The 20644-nt window shown below is 45.5% G+C and overlaps 1 long non-coding RNA gene across 1 annotated transcript in view; it reads left to right on the forward strand.

The window, feature by feature from the left end:
* The window catches only part of LOC138683451 (uncharacterized), a 213791-nt gene extending 200785 nt beyond the window's left edge, over positions 1-13006 (forward strand). The window contains exon 3 of the long non-coding RNA XR_011322978.1: positions 12951-13006. This is a non-coding gene — a long non-coding RNA (uncharacterized lncRNA). The remainder of the gene's footprint in view (positions 1-12950) is intronic.
* The last annotated feature ends 7638 nt before the right edge of the window (positions 13007-20644 follow it).

Here is a 20644-nt window from a genome sequence, read left to right on the forward strand (position 1 = left end):
TGAACCACAGGCTCAATGATGTAAGGGGAATTAGTACTACACAGCCAACTTAAGAATCCTTAAGATTCAAAAGCGATGACTCAAAATGCACATATCACTCACCTAAAAGATGAGGGCTGTCTCCCTTGAGGAGTTACCTTGGGCGGTGCCCCGACCCAAGGGGGAGTCCCCGACTGCAGACCCGCTGCTCCGAGGAGGACTGATTCCAATATGTCTGTCGTGGTTTAACCCCAGCCAGCAACTAAGCACCACGCAGCCGCTCACTCACTCCCCACCATCCAGTGGGATGGGGGAGAAAATCAGGAAAAAGAAGTAAAACTCGTGGGTTGAGGTAAGAATGGGTTAATAGAACAGAAAAGAAGAAACTAATAATGATAATGATAACACTAATAAAATGACAACAGTAGTAATAAAAGGATTGGAATGTACAAATGATGCGCAGGGCAATTGCTCACCACCCGCCAACCAACACCCAGCTAGTCCCCCGAGCGGCGATTCCCTGCCCCCACTTCCCAGTTCTTATACTAGATGGGACGTCACATGGTATGGAATACCCTGTTGGCCACTTTGGGTCAGCTGCCCTGGCTGTGTCCTGTGCCAACTTCTTGTGCCCCTCCAGCTTTCTTGCTGGCTGGGCATGAGAAGCTGAAAAATCCTTGACATTAGTCTAAACACTACTTAGCAACAACTGAAAACATCAGTGTTATCAACATTCTTCTCATACTGAACTCAAAACATAGCACTGTACCAGCTACTAGGAAGACAATTAACTCTATCCCAGCTGAAACCAGGACAATGTCCTCCGGTGGGGTCCTGTTTATACCCTTGTCGAATCTGATCTGTGGTCATTTAATCCCTATTGGCCAAGAAGGTCACTTCAGTGTACCTGGCACGTCTCGATTGGTCTGTTCAACTTTCAACCTGCGGCCTCTAGGGTTTGGGGTTTTTTTTCTCTTCTCCCTGCCTGGAGAAGTTTCATTTCCTGCTGGGGGGAGTGTACTGCCACACAATCCACCCCATGACAACAGTCACTATTCGACCGGTTTCCTTGGAGTGGAAGTACAGTCATTCACCTGTTGCCTCCAAAGTTAAAAGGGAGCGCAGTCTGATGAATTTGACGCTCATTGTGGGCCATCATTCCATTCTGGTCTAGAATTAAAGTGGAATATCTGACACAGGAATATCCAGCGCACAAACAGGTTTTAAGGGAGTATACTTAACCGTTACTACAGACTTCACTGCCGCGCATTTGATACAACTTATTGCAATACAGATGACAGTAATCATAACTACAAGCATTATTAAAGATTAGAGAAGGCTGGTGATCCACCCCGTCAAAGAAAATCCAAACATATCAAAACCTTTCCCAGCCAGTTGATCCCTGGTGCAGAAGCAATTGCCTCTAGGTCTCTTGCCATTTTCTTTTGTTGATTTGACCTTGAAGCTGCATTGACACATTTGGAGTGAACACAGTAGTCATCCATCAACAGGTTCAAAACTTCACATACACCCTTCTCTTTCATTAGCATCAAATCCAATACAGCTCAATTTTGGATGGTCATTTTACTGGTATGTTATAACTGATTGTTCAAGAGTCCCCAAACTGTCACATGTAACGTTGGCTAAGGTTGATAGTTGTAAACTCAGTTCTAGAATGCTCTATTGGTGTTCCCTTGGGTACCATATGCCCCCATGGTACCCCCATGGAATTTCAGGGCATAATGTAGTACCATTCCAACTCCACCCCATGATCCCATGGGTTAGTTGGAGGATATAGTCACATCTGGTGTTTCATACTGAACTAGCATTTACTGCACCTGGTGACCAACTATAAACAACATGAGTATAACCCTCCCCCATCCAATCTGAACCTCCAACTATAATTGATACATTGCTCTCATGTGAGCTCAAGAGCTCGTGATATATTAATGTCCATCATTTTTGCCACGACATTATCATCCAGATCTTCACCATCCACGCTTGCCACCATCATCACTGCCAGTAGAAGCACTGGAATAGCTCGTTTCTTCATTGTCCTGTAAGAAAGCACAAACTAGGCCTCGGTCTTAAAACCAGGTCACAGGGTTAGAAGTCTGGGATTATCCACCAGGCGCTGATGCGGTGAGTCTTTCCACTCCCATCTAAGGCTTCCCAGGCATACAAGCCTCTGGGTTTTGCTAGGGTCATAGGAACAATGCTAATGGAGGGCAGTTTCACCATGACAGGTTGGCCCACGTATGTCTCCAGTGGGAATTGGTGTCTCTGATAAGCCTTAAGCTCGTCTTTCAGAGTGTTAAGGGCTTCCGTATGTTGCAAAGTCCAATCCCATTTCCTATTCTTTTGGAGCAAGTCATAGAGAGGGCAGGCAATCACTGAAAACCCTGGTATATGTTTTCTCCAGTAGCCCAAAGTACCTAACAGCTACTGTAATTCCATTTTATTGCCTGGAGTCTGTCCCTTTTCAATAGCTGATAGAGTGTAATCAGGTACCGCAACTGTTCCAGCTAGCCACCATGCCCCCAGGAATTTAATTTCTCGTCTAGGACCTTGACATTTAGAAGATGGCACATCCAGCCCATTCTTGACTAACAGATTCCAGATGGCCTCAGCCATGTGCCCTACCTGTTCTTTGTTATCTCCACCGACTAGGATATCATCTATATATTGATATATGTGAACACCTGCTGGTACTTCCACAGCATCAAGGAGCTTGGCTAAAGCCTTGTGAGCAATAGTGGGGGAATGTGTATATAAGGCTCTTTATCAGCAGACCATTGGCAGGTATTCACCATGAGGATTGGGCGGCCTGAACCCCAAACCACAACTTCTAGTTTTTTAGCCCTTCCAGTTCCTCTCGCAGTGCCGCAAAAGGGTCCCGTTTCTCTTCCCGAGGGGGCGGGTTTGCTGGCGCTTCCCTTTGGTCTCTAGCTTTCCCCTCCAGCAATTCCACTCCCGGATGTCGTCAGTGGACTGCCCATGCAGCACGGCTCGCTCGGGTGCCCCCAGTGCCAGTGCCTTCTGCCAGAGATCGTTCCTTCCGGGATCGTAGTTCCGACCCGGCCGCCCGAGAGATCGAGACCGCTCGGGGCGGGGTTTACATCTAGCTGGCCGGACCTTCCTGCTGCCCTGCGTGCCACTGCTCGGCTCCACCCATCCCATCTCGTGCCTGTGAACTACTATGCTGTGCAGTACTTCCGTCCAAGTCATCACGTGCGCGGGCAGCCTCTGGGGGTTCTGCTGATTGCGCTCAATTGCCCCCGAGTGCTTTCTCTGAGGGACTGGACATGTATCTTTAAAGCATCCGGCAACCCTCTAATAAGGGGTCTAAGGCGGCAGGGGTCCACCGGTGCAGCCATCGGTATCCCTTGCTGCCCTCTATCGTACATACCCTGAACACAGGCGGCCTTTTGCACTCCCTCCGTTAACTCCGACAACCCCTTTACCTGGATAGTAACAGGTTCTCCTCTTGATATAGTAAAAGTTGAAAGATCAAGAAAATGAGAATGAGCAAGAGGGAGCCATGAGCAATCACAAAGCTTAATTAAATGTTTGATGAATTTACGATCTTGCTGAGAAGACACAAGCAGAGGCCTTGCTTGATAGATAGGGCCGGAAAAGATAAGAACTCCTGCCTTTGTTCCCGTCCCTGTAGATAATTTAGCTTAAACTAGCCATATGGTTTTACATCACTAATGAAAACTTAGATAATAAGAGCACTAACAAGCATTTTTAGGGACTAACGAGCATTCTTTAGGATAAGATGTACCAAAACATGTAAAAGACCATACTGCGCAGAATCACCTGAGGAGGGTCAAGTAGCGGACAAGTGAGGAAGACTATGGAAGACCACCAGAGGACTCCTGAAGACCACCAGAGACCTTCAATGTGCCTGCATGAAGGACATTTGCATATGCTAATAGTTTCCCAGAAAACTAATGAATATGTATAACATTTCTCGGAAATCTAGTGAATATGTATGTAGAACATGTACTTAACCTGCACAATTAGGCCTGACGGCGTGCACAATAGGTGGGGCGATACCCCATGCACCCAGCGCTGCAATAAAGAATGCCTGCTTTCATAAAACTCCAAAATCGAGCCTTAGAGAGTTTCTTCGACTGGCTTTTTCGGTATCACTCTCTCCTTGGGGTCCACACCCCCAGCCCAGTAGGCTACTTGGGACATTATCGAATGTGGATGCATATTTAGCTAACGGTCCAGGTGCCTTTAGAAGACTTTGAACAGAATAAACAAGAAGACAAAAAAAGAAAGATGCCAATTAGAAGAACACAGGTGCGCATTCCACGATAAAGGGAACTTGGCACAAAGAACCTCAATTCGGCAGTTTATCTTGACCGATTAGACTGAGACAAGTTTCGCATGTTTTAGGTGGTATAACCAATTATGTCCTATGTTTATGCGCGTGTACAGTGTCGATATAACCAATCATATTCTATGCTTGTGCGCGTGTACAGTGACTTTGCAGAATATGTGACTATAAGTATGTGTGTGTTTTAGCAATAAAGGGTCGTCTGTCATCTGCTTTCAACTTTACAGGCGTCCGTCTACTTCAATCTCCTTAAATGGTGACCCCGACGTGATTGCGGGCCGAGAAAACGCTGGAATTGCTGGAGGTGCGTCCGGAGGAGACTCTAGCCGAACGATCATCTAGCCAGCCAGACTGAGCGGACAACCTTCTCCCGGGAGATCAATCACCCTGCTCGTTTGGAAGTAAGATGAGCGGCTAGAAGGATTAAAATGGGTGCCCAGATGTCTGTGGAAGAAGGGGCAATTGTACGAATGCTTTCGCATATTCTCTCCGTGAGAGGGATTAAGTATGATTTAAATACTTTACGTATGATGCTGAAGTGGCTTAAGGACCATGGTGCCCCCACTTTGAATGTAGAAGTCTTTGAAGTTAAAAATTGGGAAGAAATGGGAAAAGTAATTTGGGACTTTGTATCACGTGGGGACGTGAAGGCTCAGAAAATCTCTGCTATGTGGAGATCGGTGCTGGAAGCGTTGAAAGCCCTTAAGGCAGAAAAGGAGGTGGCTGCTGCTGTAAAAATTTCAATTGAAGATACCCCGGAAAAAAAGAAAAGTGTGTGTGGCGAGGTGGTAAATAATTCGGACAGTGATGAGGAATTAAACACCAAGGGAGATGTCATTAATGGAGGCAACGATCAACCTTTAAGTAACCTGCCTCTCGAGCAGGGACCTATCCCCTCTGCACCTCCCTATGAGGCAGATACATCCCCAGGAGAAGCTATAAAAAAAGCGATGGAAGGACATAAATGATAAAATGTTAACCGAAGGTCTAAATCCTGTGGCTTTTCCAGTTACAGTCAGGCAGAATGCCCCAAACGTGTGGCAACCTTTCAATTGGGATTTAATAAAAGAAGTACGGAAAACAGTAATGGCTAATGGACTGTCTGCTCCGTTTAGTCAGGCGTTATTGGAGAATATATTTTCTGGTCAAATTTTAACGGGCTTTGACTGTACACAATTGGCTACAATGATTTTAACCCCGACTCAGCATCTATTATGGAAGGTGAAATGGGCAGAATTATGTGATTTAGCGGCACTAAGAAATTTCGACCGCCCAGAAGGAGATCCGCGGTATATGATCACTGCTGCACAAATGATGGGGACTGGTGACTTTGCAGATGTTAATAGGCAAGCAAGGCTACCGGTGGAAGCATTACAAGAATCAGCTTCCTTAGCTCTGAAGGCAATGGTAACCTTGCCTGAAGCTGGAAAGCCAGAACAATCATTTACAAGTATAAGGCAGGGTAATACAGAACCTTATATGTCCTTTATTGATCGTCTGCGAGATGCTATTGAAAAGCAAATAGATAATGCTGATGCCAAAGAAGCATTGATAATAAAATTGGCCGTGGAAAATGCAAATGCAGACTGTAAAAAAATACTACAGTCGATGCCAGGAAGAGTGATGCTGGTAGATATGATAGACGCCTGTAACAAAGTTAGGTCTTTGGAGCATAAAACTACATTAATGGCCAATGCTTTTGCTGTAGCCATGCGAATGGATACAAAAAATGTTAAGAAATGCTATAAATGTGGACAACCGGGACATTTGCAATTTCAGTGTGAAGAGGGGTGAAACAAAGTGGAAGTTGGGCCTAAAATATGCCCTCGTTGTCATAAAGGGAGACATTATGCTAACCAATGTAGATCTCGTTTCACAAATGAAGGTGTAGCTCTGCCACCTCGAGGTACCCCATCGCCGGGAAACTACAAGAAGAGTGCGAGGAGCGGTGCGATGACCCCAACAGCTCCGAAAGGATCCCAGAATAGTGCCAAGAAGGATGTCTGGCAGAATTGCCAGCCCGAACAGCTGGAAGTACCAGAGTGGATGTCTCAACAATAGAAACCATTCTACTATGGAACTCTCAGGTACACCATGTGCCAGTAAACGCACAAGGACCATTAGGTAATGGGCTTAGTGCCCTGTTGTTGGGACGGTCTAGTATAACATTACAAGGAATTTTTGTGCTTCCCGGGGTGATTGATGCGGACTACACAGGTTGCATTTATGCTATGATTTGGACGCCATCTCCACCAGTATCGATACAGGAAGGAAGCAGAATTGCACAGCTAGTCCCTTTTAAAGCAAATGTACCATGTAAGGTTAATCAACAGCGTGGCAATGCAGGGTTTGGATCTATGGGATTAGAAGCTCAAATTATGTGGTCAATGGAGATCAATAAAACAAAACCTAGTATATCAGTAGAGTTACAAAATGCAAAGAACAGGCCAGAAAAAATAAAATTACAAGCATTAGTGGATACTGGAGCAGATGTAACGGTTCTGTCGTGGGAGGACTGGCCTGTCACTCGGGAGCTTTCTGAGATATAGACTCGAAACTGTTCGGTGTGGGAGGATTATCAAAAACTCGACAAAGCAAATATATGATTCAATCGATTTGTCAAAATTCAGTTTCTTATATCAAACCTTATCTAACCAATATCCCTATGAACCTGATAGGCAGGGATGCATTAAGTCAAATGGGATGTGTGCTTAGTACAGGAGACAATTTTGTGGCGCGGCCATTGACGGGCGACCATGCCTAAAACTGAAATGGAAAACAGAGGAACCGGTTTGGGTGGATCAATGGCCGCTGACTGAATCTAAGGTCGCCATCTTGAAACAGTTAGTACAGGAGCAATTGGAACAAGGGCACTTGGTGAATACCACGAACCCTTGGAATACACCAGTTTTTGTCATTCCAAAAAAATCTGGGAAATGGAGACTGTTGCATGATTTAAGAAAAATAAATGAGGTAATGGAAAATATGGGAGCCCTTCAATTAGGGTTACCCACGCCTACTATGATTCCACAAGGATGGAACATTTTGATTATTGATTTAAAGGATTGTTTCTTTACAATATATTTAGACCCGAAAGATGCGGAAAAATTTGCCTTTTCTATCCCCACCATAAACAAACAGGAACCCATGGAATGTTATCATTGGGTAGTTCTGCCACAAGGAATGAAAAATTCTCCAACCATATGCCAATCCTATGTATCCCAAGCTCTAAAAGGGTTTAGACAACAAAATCCAGACTTGATTATTTATCACTATATGGATGATATCTTGATAGCAGGGAAAAGAGAGTTATCCAAAAAACTCAAAGAACTGACTACACAATTGTCTAATTTTGGTTTAAAAATAGCACCAGAAAAGGTACAAAAAATGCAACCATGGAAATATTTGGGCTGGAAGATTTTAGAAAAAACTATAGTTCCACAAAAACTGGAAATTACAGACAAGATTGAAACATTGAATGATGTGCAAAAATTACTGGGGACAATCAATTGGGTTCGAACACTGTTGGGAATAGATAATGAGCTTCTGACCCCTTTATTTGAAATGTTACGAGGCGACACTGCCTTAATGGCACCTCGACAATTGACCCCTCAATGTAAACAAGCATTGCAACAGATAGCAGATATAATATCCCAGAGTCAGGCTTTTAGGATTGAAGAAAATCTTGACATTAATCTTAGCATTTTAAACCGAGAAAAACAACCCCTCGGGATCATATATCAATGGGAGGGGAGTCACAAAGACTTGCTAATAATAGAATGGATCTTTTTAGCTCACCAGGCCCGAAAAAACATATTTTCTCAAATTGAAATGATTTCAGAATCAATTATAAAGGGGAGACGTCGGATTATTGAGATTTGTGGACAAGAACCACACACGATTGTCGTTCCTTTGACTCAAGGATATTTACAATGGTGTCTACAGAATAGCCTAACTTTACAAATTGCTTTTGCAGATTTCGAAGGAAAGATAGATATTCATCTTCCTGCACACAAAATGTTTACCTTGCTACAGAATATACAACTAGAAGAAAAAGAATTGTGTGCAGAGTTACCTACCGATGGTCCTACAGTATTTACGGATGGCAGTGGAAAAACAGGAAAGGCAGTAGTAGTTTGGAAAGAAGGTCAGGTATGGAAAAATCACATTGTCACATGTGAAGGCTCCCCCCAAGTGGTGGAACTTCAAGCTGTAATAGAAGTATTTAAAAAGTGGCAGGATGTTGAGGTCAATATTATTGCTGATTCTTTATACGTGGTAGGTGTAGTAAAACGCTTGAGACGGGCTTATTTGAAAGAAATTGATAACATCACATTGTTTGAAAAATTTAAGATGTTGCTATTTCTGTTAAACCAACGGACAAAGTGTTATTATATAATGCATGTGCGAAGTCACACCAGTTTGCCTGGATGGATCACAGAAGGGAATAAACGAGCTGATTTACTAGCTAATGCTGTATGGACTGGGCTACCCCCCAATAAACTTCTACAGGCACGTGGAGCTCATAGTTTTTTCCACCAGCCAGCGAAAGTATTAGCCAAACAGTTTCAAATTTCTATAGCAGATGCCAAAGCCATCATTCAGTCCTGTGCTGAGTGCCAGAAATTATCTGGGCACGGAGATGGTGCTGTAAATCCTAGGGGTCTGCAATCCTTTGCAACTGTGGCAGACTGATGTGACTCATGTACCAGCTTTTGGAAAATTGTGTTATGTTCATGTTTCTGTTGATACATATTCCTTGATGATATGGGCCACAGCACTTGCGGGCGAAAAAAGTCGACACCTACAAACACACTTGCGACAAGCATTTGCAGTAATGGGTGTCCCGGCCCAGATAAAAACAGATAACGGACCATGTTTTATAGCACAATGGACTCAGGAATTTTTTCAGCAGTGGGGAGTTACTCATATTACCGGCATTCCTCATTCTCCCACAGGTCAAGCTATAATCGAACGTACTCATAAAGTATTAAAAGATTTTTTGGAAAAACAAAAAACGGGGGAATTAGGGGAACCTCCTTCAAATAGACTCATGAAAGCAATATATGTGATGAATTTTTTGACTCTGCGTGGAGAGTCAGTTGTTCCCCCTGTAGTTCGGCATTTTCAAACAATGAATAGTGGGATTCAAAATATTGATAATGGGTGGAAAGTCTGGGTTAAAAATATCGAGCGTCAGCAATGGGAGGGACCTTTTAAAGTAATAACGTGGGGCTGAGGTTATGCTTGTGTCATTACAGAAAATGGGCCAAAGTGGATTCCAACTAAATGGACAAAACATGTTGAGATTGATATGGAACACACTGACTGTAGTAAGCAGCATGACAGTGACGCCGGTGATTGATCCACATTGTTTAACGCCGTGGGACAGTAAGAATGTTTGGGTGTCACTGGCTAAAGCTATTAATCAAACCTCTTTTTGTGTGTCATTGGCATTACCTGAACAGTCTTTTATTCTTATGTATTTTATTAGGTATAATGTTGCTTTTGCCGTGCTTAATTAACCGTGTTCATAGGTTTTTGCAAAGGGCAATACAGCAGGTGTTAATTGTCGAAAAACAAAAAAGGGGGAATTGTGGACACATATATAGCTAACGTCGGTCGCAAGAGCATTCCAGACGCCTTTAGAAGACCTTGAACAGAATACACAAGAAGACAAAAAAAGAAAGATCCCAATTAGAAAAACACAGGTGCGCATTCCACAATAAAGGGAACTTGGCACAAAGAACCTCAATTCGGCAGTTTATCTTGACCAAATAGACTGAGACAAGTTTCACATGTTTTAGTTGGTATAACCAATTATGTCCTATGTTTATGTGCGTGTACAGAGTTAGTATAACCAATTATATCTTATGTTTATGCGCGTGTACAGTGTCGATATAACCAATCATATTTTGTGCTTGTGCGCGTGGACAGTGACTTTGCAGAATATGTGACTATAAGTATGTGTGTGTTTTAGCAATAAAGGGTCGTCTGTCGTCTGCTTTCAACTTTACAGGCATCCGTCTACTTCAGTCTCCTCAATCGACTGATCACCCGCCGGTCCATCACTCAGAAACACTCCTGGTCCCCAGTAACCTCTCGCTTCATCATCACTCAACAGTATCCGATCCCCCCCCCGTTAAAGAAACTCTCCACAAATACTCAGTTTCGGTTTCACCCGGCTCACGTGAAAACTTAGCCTGTAACTTGCTGAGTTCGGGTCCCGACCAAGGGGTTGTGTGAATAGTTGTGGGAGCAGCTCAGAACACCTGGCATTTGTTTTCAAGAGTGAACCGTTAGAATTTGTTGTGCCGCATGTTTGCCAAGCCTTTGAAGAACTAGTTTTACAAGCTCAGTGTTCTGAGGACTGGCAAACATCCCAGCTGAGCCAGATATGCGCTCCTGTGTTAGTAATATTGGCTGTATGCCGTCAGTTCTTTCCAGATCCTTGTTGAAACATATATAAGTCTGATCCTTTTGTGAAATAAATGGAATATTGTACAGATAGCTTGAGCGCTTAATTCAGTAGCCACAGATGGTGACCCCGACGTGATCAAGAGAAAAAGACGATGTGATTAAGAGAAGAAGAAAAGGGGTGATTCCCCTCCACTGCGGAGACCACGCAATCTAACGGGGAGATTTCTGAAGAAGTGGCCACGGCTCCGAGAAAATAGGTTAACAGCAACCCCTGTGGAACGGGTGAGTTGCGAGATTGCGGTAGCATGGGGCAATCAGCTTCCCAGGAGCATAAGCTCTACTTAAACATTTTGCAGCAGATTTTGTGAGCCTCTGGGTATAAAATAACAGGGGGACAAATTGCTTTGCTTTTAATATGGGTAAAGGATAACTGTAACTGGTTTCCCACAGAGGGAACTTTTGATAGCAAGATTTGGGAAAGAGTCAGGAAACGTTTACAAACACGAAAAAGTTTGGCATTTGATGTATCAGAAAATTTAATTGTGACATGGAAATTTATTTATACTGTGCTGGTGCATTTACAGCTGGCAGAGAAAATCATACCAATGCAACCTGATACTGCTTCTGAGGAGACAGTTTGTGAGCAGGCCGCTAATGAGCAGGATTCTGATTCCGACAATAATTCTTTTGAATCAGGCAGGGTGGACTCTGAAAAAGAGCCAGATTTATATCCCTCATTACCTCCACCACCGCCTGCACCAACACCGTTAATGCACACACCCCGCTGGCAGGCAGGCAGGCAGGCAGAAAGTGGGCGGTCAGCACGAGCTCCGCGGGGTTGCCGGCCCCCACCACCGCACACAGGTCCCCACCGCCCCGCCACTGCCTCCCGCGGCCTTTGCGCCCGCTTTGCCGTCGCCGCCGCCTCCTGCGGCCGCCGCGACCGCCGCGCCTCCGCCCCTCACCCCCACCCACCCCACCCTAACCGCCCGGTACTCCCTCTCTAGGGTTTGCAGAACTTAAAACGGAACCTGGCTTTGCTGCACTGCCTGTATCTCTTTCTCCTGCTAATCCCTCTAACTCTATGCCTCTGTCTAATCCTGTGGCTCCTGCTTTACAGCGGTGCGGAGAAAAAACTGTAGTGCCTTCAGCTCCACCTTTAATAGACTTTGATGCTAAATGTGACGATTCATTTAATGATCTGGGAAAAAATACAAATAGCTTGATGCAACGCTGTTGAGAAAAAGCTCTACAGCAAGGTGATACCATGTTCACTTTTCCTGTTATATACAAACCCCATGCTACACCACAGCATGATGGTTTACCTTATGAAATGATAAAAGAATTATGGAAATCAATTTGTGAAAATGGGTTACACAATTCATTTACAATGGGACTAGTGGAAGCAATTGGAGGCACTTATGACTCCTTGAGACTGGAAATTGCTTATGAAAACAGTGTTGACTTCTGCTCAGTATTCTGTATGGCAATTAGAATACAATGATTTGTCGGTGGAACAAATTATGGACAACTTGTCATCAGGGATAGTTATAGATCAAAATATATTACAAGGAACAGGCCCTTACATTACACCTCAGGCACAAGCAGCTTTGCCAAAGCAAGTTTTCGATGAAGCTACTCGTATTGCGATCATGGCTTTACGACGCATACCCGAAACTGGGCAAGGTATTGCTTCGTTTGCCTCTATGCAACAGGGCTCTCAGGAACCCTATGTATCTTTTATTGATCGCCTTCAAGCCGCGATAGCGCGGCAGGTAGAAAATCCGGAAGCTGCAAAAGTATTATTATTTCAATTGGCTTATGAGAATGCAAATACAGACTGTCAGGCTGTACTGAAAACGGTTAGAGGAAGAGCTACTGACGTTGGGGAGTATATTAAGGTATGTCAAAACATAGGGACAGAAACTCATACAGCTAACATGTTAGCTGCTGCACTGTCACAACAACTAAATGTTAATCAAGTTACTGTGAATGCTTTGAGTGTGGAAAATTGGGACATATGGCTAAGCAATGTCCTAAACGACAGAAATCCAAACGTGATAAACCTCCAAATCAATTGTGCCCTTGTTGTAGTAAAGGATATCATTGGGCAATGTTGAGGATTTCTTGGCTGGGTGAGGGCATGTGAGCAATCCAGCCGTTAGGTGGGAACGAAGCATAAGTTTACAAAGTGCTGGAGCAGACAAGGACGCTGTGTCCTTGTACGCTGGGAAAAAAGAAGATAAGAAGAGCCTGACAAACAACACCTGGATGCTGAAGAATGAGATAAGTAACTGCTGGACACCTCGTGAAGAAGCTTGCACAGCCACTAGAGGATAAGATAGTGTCGCGTGAAACGGGGTATTGTACCAATTAGAGTATTGTATAAGGCGCGTGCACAAGCGCATAAGGTATATAACTGTGCTAAAAGTTGTAGTAAATGGACTTCACTTGATCACATTAGTCTGTGTGTGATGTCCCCTGTGGATCCTCCGCAACATTTGGCGCCCGAACAGGGACCCTCAGATCAGCACTTTATCGTCTCTACGAGAATTTCTGGTGCAGCTGAACCGACGAGGGAGCGGAGGAGCCGGCCGAGAGTGTTCCTGCTGCCCCGGCAGGATGGCATGAGCTTCAGCTAAGCTGGGACATGCGTAAGTTTGAATCTCGCCCTGAGCTGGGAAAACGAGGAGACGCGCGAAAGCTTGAATCTCGCCCTGAGCTGGGAAAACGAGGAGGCGCGCAAAAGCTTGAATCTCGCCCTGATCAGGTGAGCAGCCGGAGAAGGAGATGGGGTTGGACAAAAGGCAGGAAGCAGTCCTAAAGCTCCTTCGTAATTTTCTCTCTGAGAGAGGACTGAAATTCGACAATTCTGTGTTAAAGGGGTTGCTTTTATGGGCCTGGAAGAAAGAACTTATCCCGAGTGTAAATGTCGCATTTGAAGAAGCGACCTGGGATAATATAGGCAAGGTGCTGTGGGACGCTACTAGCTGCAGGGGGGGTAAGGTAAAGGAGATGAAAAAATATGCAGAGCACTGGAAGGTAATTCGGGACATGCTGGAGACAATGAGGGCGGACCGGCAGGCAGCCGCCGCTCTCTGCGCGGCGGTGACCCCCTCTGCTGCCTCCACGGCTGCCGCGTCAGCCTACCCCGCTGGAGTTGGGGGGACATTCTCTACACAACTATCTCAGCCCCCCCAACATCCATTTCCGTTAACGCTGAGATGCCTGCACAGACACAGCCTTTGCCTATACCCAGCCAGGCCGCTGGTGCCGAAAAAATTCCCCCATCTGTTACTCTGCAAGAAACAGGGGAATTAGGGGGGGCCGATTGTTGCCCGACAGATCCGAAGCCGACAGACTCGGGGGTGACTAATGCGGATAAACAGATTGCGGGGGAGAGGGAACCATCTCCATCGGGTAGTGCGATGGAAGAGCTGAGGGAGGTGGTGAACCAATTACAAAAACTGACAGTACGGTCGGAAGAGCTCCTGAGGGAGGTGGTGAACCAATTACAAAAACTGACAGTACGGTCGGAAGAACCAGAAGTGAGGGAGAAACGGTCATCCTCCCGAAAGGATGAACCGAGAAGGCAAGAGAACGAAGATTCTGGCCCTATACGAGTCCCGCTCCCTCTTCCCTCCTTCTCACCACCCCCTCCGGCACCTCCCTCGGCCCCTCCCCTCCCGCCCCCTCCACCGCCCCCTCCCGCCCCCTTCTCACAACCCCCACCGGCACCTTCCTCGGCCCCTCCCCCGGCCCCTCCCCTCCCGCCCCCTCCACCGCCCCCTCCCGCCCCCTTCTCACCGCCCTGTCCGGCGCCCCCTCCCTCCTCCCCTCCCCTCCCGCCCCCCCCTCCGCCCACTTGCAGCGGCGCGTGACAGCCGGCCATGGAGCGGCCGCCGCCAGCCGCGGCCGGCCCCCGGGCAGAACCATCCGCGCCCCCGCCCCCGCCCTTTCATCCATCCCGCCTCTCGGAACCAGAGACGGTGAAACCAACTGCGCCCGCGATAGGCGCGAAGTCGCCTGCAGTAGCCGCTGCAGAAGAAAGGCAGAGACATTGGAGGGGAGTAATAAAAGATGCCATTATAGAAGGGACTATGCTCCAAGCATTCCCAGTTATTGCACTAAATGGACAGAAAAAATGGGAGGCGTTTGACTGGAAGGTCATTGAGAAATTAAAGAATGCTGTGAGTCAGTATGGAATCAAATCTGCGTTAGCTCACCGAATACTGCAATTCATTTTTTCTGCTGATACGCTGATACCTCAAGATATTAAACAGATAGCACAGTTGGTTTTGGAGCCCTCCGAAATGCTAGTGTTTTTCCGACAGTGGGAGACGCTCTGTGGTCGGGAACAAGCAACACCACGACAACAAACAGATCCCTTATGGGGAGTAACCACGCAGATGCTGATGGGTACTGGACCCTTCGCATCAGGGAACGCTCAGGTACAGTGTATCACTGAGGTTCATCATCTATCACAGATCTTGGCATATCAAGCTTTTCTTACCATACCAGACAAAATGCGAAGCCATACTTTTACTCAGGTGAAACAGGAGCCTAACGAACCTTTCGCACAGTTTATTAATAGACTGCATAGGGCAATCTATGACCACCCTGACATGAACGAGGGCATGAAAGAAAAGATGTTCAAAATGCTCGCTTTTGAAAACGCTACTGAAAAGACACGCAAAGCATCGTGCAATTTGCCAAGAAATGCAGCCGTCGTTGATATGCTAGAATACATGGATCGAGCAGTGGACTCACAGAAAACAGCCTATGTTGTCGCAGCTCCACAAGGAGCTACAAAGAAGCACAAGGCCAGTAAGACACCCTTGGTCAAGTGTTTTAACTGTGGCAAATGTGGACACATTAGGAGCAAATGTACAGCTTCTGCTAAGAAAGATGACAATACCACCAAGAATATAGGAAGAAGGGAAACTTTACACCGACCGCGAAGGCCCCTCGCGCGACGACGCAAACGCAAGGGGCTTGGGCTGCGAGCCCTCAGGCAGCCTCGCAACCACCAGATCCGCCACTGCAGGAAGCTCTGGAGTGGATGTGGAAACCGCAGTAGACATTACGTTGGTGGATGCAGGGGTACACTTGGTGGATAGCAACATAAAGGGACCACTGGGGCTCGGGCTTAGTGCATTTGTGATGGGACGATCTTCAACAGCTCTAAAAGGAATTCTGGTAGTCCCAGGGCTTATTGATGCAGATTTTTGTGGGCCTGTGAAAATTATGATTCATGTTTTAATCCCTCCTGTTTCTATTCCTAAAGGTACCAGAATAGCACAATTAGTTCCATTCAGGTCGTGTGTTCCAAACCCAGGTGAAGTACAACGTGGAGATGGTGGATTCGGCTCCACAGGGAAACCACAGGTATACCTTGCCATGGACATAACAAAAGGTACACCAGAAAAGGTAGTGCAATTGGAAGGGCCTGACGGAGTTATCATCAAGAAGCTGATGACAATCGATACAGGAGCTGATGTTACAATTATTTCACGATATATTTGGCCTCCATCATGGCCATTGATCAATCCAAATTTTGGCATTGCAGGGATAGGGGGCACACAAGCCACCTTAGTAAGTCAGCTACCGATTACATTTGTGTTCCCCGACGGTGAGCACGTTACGACACGTCCGTATGTCATGACTACCCCAACTGAATTGTTTGGCCTCATAGGCCATGATTTATTGAGCCAAATGAAGGCAATGTTAGTGACCCATCCTTTTTAGGAGCAGTCACTGAGGGGCAGCCAATCCTGAAAATTAGCTGGAAAAGAGATGAGCCTGTTTGGATTGATCAGTAGCCGCTAAATTCTGAAAGGCTGCTAAAAATACAAGAGTTAGTTGAGGAGCAATTGAGAGCGGGACATGTTGTTCCCTCTACTAGTCCATGGAATACACCAATATTTACCATTCCCAAGAAAAGTGGGAAATGGAGACTGTTACATGATCTCAGAGCTGTGAATGCGGTGATGCACAGTATGGGAGCCCTGCAGCCGGGTTTGCCGTTTCCAGTTATGCTTCCAGAAGAATGGGATTTGTTAATTATAGATCTAAAGGATTGTTTTTCACCATTCCCTTGCACCCAGATGATGCTGAACGGTTCGCCTTTTCGGTACCATCGATTAACAAGGCAGAGCCCTATAAGAGATACCATTGGGTCGTGTTACCGCAAGGAACGCGCAATTCCCCCACGATGTGTCAGGTGTATGTGGCCTGGACATTAGAGCCTGTAAGAAAGCAGTTTCCTCAGTTACATTTTGATAGCAGGAAGGAACTTGCCACAGGATGAAATTTTAACTCAATTACAGGACATCTTAAGCCATCGCGGAGTAATAATTGCTCCTGAAAAGGTGCAAAAGGCAGCACCTTGGAAGTATTTGGGGTGGCACATAGATGCTAGCAATGTTAAACCTCAGAAGGTTCAAATAGTATTAGAAATTTCAACGGTGCATGATGTCCAGAAGCTTGTGGGAGATATCCAGTGGGTGCGGAATCTTTGCGGTATCACTAATAATGATATGGCCCCTCTGGTAGAAGTCTTGGGTACGAGCGCACGTGCAGATTGATACCTATCCTGCTGCCATGTGGGCCACGGCACAAACTGGAGAAAAGGCCTTACATATTGAATGACATCTTCATGCTTCTTTTGCAGTGCTGGGTGTGCCTAAAGAAATTAAGACGGACAACGGCCCAGCCTATGGTTCTACACGATTTGCTTGATTTTGTAATTTGTGGGGAATTCACCATGGTACGGGTATTCCACATCTTCCCACAGGACAGGCTATTGTCGAACAGGCCAACCAGATCCTAAGGAGCATGCTGCAAAAACAAAAGGGGGGAACCCAGGGCTTACTCCCAGAGGAACGATTGGCCAAAGCCTTATTTGTGCTAAATTATCTTAGATTGACAGGTGATCACAAAGACCCACCAATGGTAGTGCATCATGCTCTTTTACAGGCGGAAAGGACGCAACAAAGTACAGGCATCATGGTAATGTATAAGGACCCAGAATCCAGGAAATGGTGCGGACCAGCAGAAGTAAAACTTACTGGGAGAGGGTATATGTGTTTGCTTACAGATCGAGGCCTTCGCTGGATCCTGGCTAAGTGGGTCAAGCCATGGCTTCGCACTGATGCTGGACCCGGAATCGTCCCAATGGCAACTGGGACGGCACCGGCGGGTGCTGGAGCCACTGGTCCGACAGATTCTGACTAACAGAGTATTACACTTTAGAGGACTAGCGGACATTGAGTCCTTCAGGGAGGTTTTTAGAACAGCGTGCCTTATTGTATATAGAACTTGCTTTAGGTAAAAAGTGTGCTAAGCATAATTTGGTTAAACATAGTGTGATTACGGGAAGACAGTGTGGGGTAAATGTAAAAGTTAGTTAAAGCCAAAATTAGGGGTAAGGTCTATTTCCATTAATAACCTGGGAACGAGGTTGATTGTGTTTCCACAGATACAGGCCCATGACAGACTCCTGTTGAATTTGCACGACCATCATCATCTGGAGCATCATAGATGGTGTGGCAATATGAATACCACCTCAGTCAAAAACTAATGTATAGGTCACCTTGGCTAACATAACAGGTCAAGATTCTCTGTGCATTGCTACTGCATCATAAAGCCCACGAACCAATAGACAAGATGGCTATGACTCGTGCAGCACGCCTGGCCAGCGAGCACATGCATCATAGGTTGCAACCGAGGCGGATTTTGGCACCCGCTGTCCACGTGTGCTGAAACCCGTTCCTCTGCAAATGTATAAATACGGGGATTTTCCGAAGAGCATCGGGCTGGTGTACGGTGAGGCCATTGTTGCCTCTGTGGGGACGCCCACGGAAAGCTGGCACTTAACGATTGCTGGGCTGAGTTCGCGGAGCAAGATGGCACAAGAATGTATGGATGGTTCATCTTCCTCATAGTCCTCATGGTCTGGGTTATTAGGGGTAATGGGTTGGCTCAAAGAATTATGGGCATTATTGTAGTTATTGTGATTTTAGCTATTGTAATAATTTTACCTTGTTCAGCTTGTTAAGGAAAAATGGCATCCCAAGTTATTAAGCAAGCCTGGATTTCTCAAAAACAAAAAGGGGGACTTGTTGAGGATTTCTTGGCTGGGCGAGGGCATGTGAGCAATCCAGCCGTTAGGTGGGAACGAAGCATAAGTTTACAAAGTGCTGGAGCGGACAAGGACGCTGTGTCCTTGTACGCTGGGAAAAGGAAGATAAGAAGAGCCTGACAAACAACACCTGGATGCTGAAGAATGAGATAAGTAACTGCTGGACACCTCGTGAAGAAGCTTGCACAGCCAATAGAGGATAAGATAGTGTCGCGTGCACTGGGGTATTGTACCAATTAGAGTATTGTTTAAGGCACGTGCACAAGCACATAAGATATATAACTGTGTCAAACGTTGTAGTAAATGGACTTCACTTGATCACATTGGTCTGTGTGTGATGTCCCCTGTGGATCCTCCGCAACAGGGCGAATCAACACAAATCGAAATTTGACAAGGAAGGTAACCTCTTACAAATGGGTGTTTCTCTCTAACTCTTTAAAGAAAACTATTACGCAGCCTTTAGAAATTATTGTGACTGTGGTACAAAAAGCATGGTCACGCACTCAGTGTCTCATTGGTTTTGATCCCGATACATTGTATCTTCCTTTTTCAAAAGAAGATTTTGATTACCTTTTTGTTCAATCACAATCACTGGAAATCGCATTGGCTGACTTTACGAACAAAATTTTTCTCACTGCCTAAATGTAAGTTACTGCAAAACCTTCATACATTAAACATCAAACCACAGGCGATAGTATCAGACACTCCTATTGTTAATGCTCGTACCGTTTTTGTAGATGGCTCTGGAAAAACAGGAAGAGGTGTAGTTGCCTGGCTAGATAATGGACTATGGCACGCATCTGTTGTTCTGTTACAAGGTTCCACGCAGCGTGTGGAATTACAGGCTGGTTTACACACTTTAGCTTTATTTCCATCGGAACCACTCAATATTGTTTCTGATTCGGAATATGTCGTACGTGTTGTACAGCAATTACCAGGATCTTACTTAAAGGAGATAAATGATGAAGACTTATTCAACAAATTTTTGGAATTGCAAACTCTTTTAAATAAAAGAGCTTATCTTTTGTTTATTTGTCACATTAGGTCACACACTGTGCTGCCAGGACCTTTGACTAAAGGAAATGCCGTGGCTGACTCTTTTACTGTTGGCACGGTGCAATTCCACTCTGCCGTGGCCTCTCGTTCCTTTTTTCACCAAAATGCTGCAGCGTTGCAAAAGATGTTCAATTTGACAAAAGCACAGGCTAAAGATATAATTCGTTCTTGTCCAGATTGTCAAAGAGTTGCTTCTGATGCAGTGAGCATTGGAGTTAACCCACGTGGTTTACATTCTAATGCCATTTGGCAAAGTGATGTTACACATGTATCTGCCTTTGGCTCCTTGAAATTTGTGCGTGTTTCTATTGATACCTTTTCCTCTTATATTTGTGCTACTGCTCATTCTGGAGAAAGGGCACGTGATGTTCAACGACATTGGTCGCGATGCTTTGCAATTATGGGGGTTCCTCAAACCATTAAAACTGACAACGGTGCAGGCTATGTAGCTAAATCTACTCAATTATTTTTGCAACAGTGGCAGGTATCCCATGTGACAGGAATTCCACATTCACCTACTGGACAAGCAATAATTGAGCATGCGCATCATGCTTTAAAGTCCATGTTGCATAAACAAAAAAGGGGGAATATGCCACCACAAGAACAGCTAGATAATGCTATGTTTACTTTGAATTTTTAAAATCGCTCACCAGACTTAATGGCCAGCACAGCGATAGATCGGCATTTTAAAACTC

The sequence above is a fragment of the Haliaeetus albicilla genome, chromosome W, assembly GCF_947461875.1.
Source record: "Haliaeetus albicilla chromosome W, bHalAlb1.1, whole genome shotgun sequence".
NCBI classification, from domain to species: domain Eukaryota; kingdom Metazoa; phylum Chordata; class Aves; order Accipitriformes; family Accipitridae; genus Haliaeetus; species Haliaeetus albicilla.